This window comes from Pinus tabuliformis, chromosome X (genome assembly GCF_031772625.1).
Source record: "Pinus tabuliformis cultivar Carrire ecotype Pingquan chromosome X, CPIR1, whole genome shotgun sequence".
In the NCBI taxonomy this organism is placed as follows: Eukaryota; Viridiplantae; Streptophyta; class Pinopsida; order Pinales; family Pinaceae; genus Pinus; species Pinus tabuliformis.
The window spans coordinates 1,041,442,509-1,041,447,257 of record NC_142308.1 but is presented as its reverse complement, the minus strand read 5'-3'; the positions used below and the strand labels follow the sequence as shown (position 1 = coordinate 1,041,447,257).

Below are 4,749 nucleotides of genomic sequence, written 5' to 3'. Positions count from 1 at the left end.
CAATTTGAACTTTGAGCACTAGCTTAATTGGTGAAGAGTGAAATATTGAACTGAGTTACGTTTGACCTCTAAATTTCACTACTTTAAGATCAAAATCATCAACTATATTTGACATATACTCCCGATCGAGTTATATTTGAACATTGAACTCTACCAAAATGCCTTTAATGGAATTTTATTTGAAACCTTAACTCTACCACTTCAAAATCAAAATCAAGTGTATCTGGCATGTTCCTGCCCAGTGAAGGAAAAAATAAATATCAATCGTATCTATCATGTCCCATAAGCCATCCACAATCCAAAGTGTAATCTGTCCACACACTACTCAATCTGATACAATGTTTTTATATATTTTTGTACAACTCTACAGCTCTACAGAACTCTCAGAAACAAAGTTCAGAGCCAAGTATATAACAAGAACCATTAATAGAATATCATTATAACATTTAAACCTTGATTAACATCTCTATCCTATTTCGTTGGTGCTTTAGGAGCCAAACTAATGAATTAAAAAATGATGTGTCAAGCATTATTAATTACAACAAGCCCCGAAATTAAGTATTGACTTGCATATATTATACTGATTTGCAGCATATGCTTGCACTTGTTATGCACATAAAATTGCTGGCAAATTTACTCTGGATAGTTGCACATGCCCATGGTTTGACACACTTCAATTCTCACATTCTTCTACAACATCCAATTAAAGCCACACTAACAACAATTAGTGGGAATTCAATATTAAAGCTAAGAGAGTACAACCAACACATTTGACACCCTCAAGTCATGTATTCAGATCCATCACCACTTTTAAATTCATTACCAGCAAATTTTGAGTATAGAACAGTATTTCCAACAGTTACTGACATTGGCTTCCTCTTTCCTTCTTCATCATAAGCACCAGGTCCTACTACAATTATCTACTTACATGAAAATATGTAATAGAACTCAAACTTTCAAAAATGCCATCACATATTTTCTAATAAGCCCTATTTTATGCTCAAACTTGGACTAGATTTAAAACATAGGAAATGTAATCAGAGTTTGTTTCTGAAAATAAAGTTGCCTGTTAGAATACTTTAAGCATGATACCAATCCATATATTTTAACATATCGTTCCAATAGAAGGTTTCTCCTTAGCACTTTCAGTGAGGAGCAGACCACCGACTGTCTTCTCTTCCCCCACTGCAACCTGTAGCATACATTCAACCCTCATAGATTTTCTGAAGAGGATATACAGCTTCCATGCTCAAATCCCCAATTTCAATTTGCCCTGAATATTTTATCCAGGCCCCTCTAACAATTTGGACTAAAAATGTTATATTTCTACTAAAACTTGTTGCCATCAAAACCTTACCTTAATCAAAAGTCGATCATTCAATGGCTTCAAATCCTTGATATCATCTGTATCAAGAACCCCCACAATGTCATCTTCCTTTACAAGAATATGATTAACTCCATTGAATTCAATCTTTGTGCCAGCCCACTTGGAATACACAATATTTGCACCAAGCTGCATAGTACAAACACAATGGTGTCATACTCCCTTTAACTATATTTAACCCACATGCAAAAAAAAACAAGTCATCCATGGATTCCTCAGTTGTCTTACACAAAAGACATCTTCCAGGACCCCCTTATCCCAAGTTAAAATTTTGTTGTCTAAATCTAACCAGCGAAAGATTCTAGCTTTAAGAGGAATTTCTAACTTTCAAAATAAGTGCCACTATGGGGATCTTTCCCTCATCATTTCTTCTTCCATCTTTACCTTGTATTCCAGTTTGGCAATATATTCATCAGGTCCCTCATTTTTTGACCACTTAAATTAGCTCATCTTGTTTATAAAGTTTAATCATTAATGGCACTAGAATTTAGGCTATGGTTTCTTGCCTCAATTTTTACCCCTCACAAATTCAAATCCCATGCTAAATTCAAGCCATGAGATCAAACATTCCTGCCATCATTTGTTGCCACATTTTCCCTCGAATAAATCCCTAAGAAACAGGTTGAGATTACCTTTACAACCAATCTAGGGGTCTTCCCCTATTCTTACATTGTTCCTTTGAATCCTCCATGTTGTTCATTTTCCAATTAATAGGAATGCTTTCACCAAATCTTTCCAAACAATAGAATTTCCATTAAAATGTTCCCTTTCTTCTGTAAACTAATCTTCTGTAGAAATCATTCTCAAATGTTTGGTTTTCATAATTTTCTCCTACAAACCTTCATTGTAGACTAACCTCTATAGAATTTTAGCAGCTAGAGCTAGATTGAAGAGATTTATATTTTCTTATGCCCCACCCTCTAGCTTCTTTAAAATTTACCACCTGGCTCCATTTAACTAAATAAATTCCTTTCATTTTTCTTCTGTTTTCAATTTTTTTTGTTAATATATATATATATATATATATATATATATATATATATATATATATATATATATATATATATATATATATATATATATATATATTAGGGATATGGACAACAGATAACCAATGCACAAGAATACTTTCAAGCACAACCTTGACCAGCGCTAATCTCCCTCCCCTAGAGAACCATCAATTGTACCATAATGAAATTCGAGCTTCAATTTTTCTCTACAACCAAGTTCAATCATACTAAACATAATTAGGAGGCTTTAAGATCCCAAGTATATGTTTCCTTGATCTAATTACGTAAAATTCATAGGAAACAGATTCACGAGTGGCTTTTTCTTCCTCAACCAAAGTATTGAACAACATTGTAGAATTCCTCATAGTGATTTCCAAACCTATAGTTTTGCAGTAAATATGCATTATACCTTTTAACTCCCTTAGTGATTCTTGCCCAGATGTGATGATATCATCAACAAATAATAGATGAGAATATTCAGAGTCAGAAATTTTTACTCCTTTCACTATCCCTCTTCTCCTTGCATCCATGATCAACATACACCTTCAACCACTAATACGAAAAGAAATGGTGATAGATAGCACCGTTGACACAAACCTCAATATGCATTAAAGAAACATTTGGTTGACCCAAAGATTAGAACTGTAAAAGGAATGGAAGTAAGGCATCCCATTAACCATTCTACAATCTGCAAGTTTGTTCCCAGTTGAATCAACAACAGTCTAAGAAAGAGCCAATTCATTTTGTCTTACGCCTTTACAAGTTCTAGCATCATTGCTATAGCAGGAAGCTTGTGAGTTTTCATTGTATGTATTATTTAATATATTGTTCCCACATCAGCATAGATTTTCCTATTATAAAGGAGCATAAATTCTTCTTCAGAAATTCAATTGTCCATCCATTGGGTATACAATTTTTAGTTTTTTGGAGTTTAAAAATGCTTTTATCTCCTCTTTGGACACCTCTGCCTCCAAGTCTATGTTCATTTCATCACTGATAATGCTGGGAAATAGCGTGATAATTTTCATGAATTCACAAATATTTGCTACCATTAGACTTTTAAAATTTTTCTTTCTCATTTCAGCTATCTCCTTAAAAGACTTATTAACCCTAGAGCTATATAGCTTATTGTTTTCCCAAATAATGTTAATGTTTCTTGTATGACTTGCGTACTTGTGAAAAAGTTTAGTATTTGTGTCACTTTCAGAGAACAAGATGGTTCTCCTTTTTAGCTTAGTTTCTTTTTCCTCTTTGGCAAGGTGGTTTGTTTTCCCTTCTATCTCCTTGAGAGGATTGATTTCATCTTTCAAAAACACCCCTACTTTATTATTATCAGAGGTTTTTAATTCATTTTTTGACATCCTTTAAATATTTTTGAACGAAGCTTTGAGCTCAATCTACAACTTCACCTTTTACCCTTTTCAGATTGTTTATGAACTGCTTCATGTCTCTGTCCTCACTATTACTATTGTAATGTCATCAATTCTTGATGACCACAACCTTGGAATTCTTTTTATTTAGCTAGTAAGTGATTAAAATTAAAGGGGTTTGGATGCTTCTTACTCTCTGATTCAATTTGTAGCAATATAGGGCAAGCTTCCCTAAACAATTTATGATCTCACTCTCTGAATCTAACATCAACTGAGTAGCAACAAAGGATTTATCTAGCCTTTTTGAAATTCCACTTATGCCTTTTTAGTTATTTCTCCAGGTAGGTGCTTATTTAATTGGTTCTACATCAATCAACTTTTGAACTTCAAAGAAATGACTGAAAAATCATTTAGAAATGGGGTTTTTCTTGCTGCAAGGGCCCCACTGATTGTCAACCGTGCCCTTTAGCTCCTCTTTTTTTGAAACCATGACTTTGCTTCAGAGTTATTAGAGTTTCTTCCAATGGAGACTTGGTGGTGATCTTGATCAAGTGCTAAACCCCCTTCCAGACCCCAAAATCATCCACAACATTATTTCTTTGATCTTGGATGGTAGGATGACTTGAAAATCTCACTACCTTTATTTTGTGAGGCCCCTTTAACTGGCTGACCACCCAAACAGGACAAATAATGAATCCCTACATCACCTGATGAAGCTTCTGAATACTGGATTGCATGGTCTAAAGAATGGATAATTGGCATGAAGAGAATGCCACATTTTCCTGAAGCAAAAGATGGACCCAAATTCCAGTGGGGGGCCTTAAAGTCCCCTAAACCTTCCTTAATGTTACAAACAATTTTGGAACACCCAATAATGGAAGGGGATTCTTTTAGTACTATTATATAGCATGAGGAATTGATAAAAGTGGACCTACCTTGAAAAGTCACAGGAAAATCATGTGTTCCTTCAACCACTTTAGGACCA

The 4,749-nt window shown here is 34.2% G+C and overlaps 1 pseudogene; it reads right to left on the bottom strand.

The window, feature by feature from the left end:
* Nucleotides 1-747: 747 nt before the first annotated feature.
* On the bottom strand, nucleotides 748-1,519 carry LOC149143344 (20 kDa chaperonin, chloroplastic-like; annotated as a pseudogene).
* Between the last annotated feature and the right edge of the window lie 3,230 nt (nucleotides 1,520-4,749).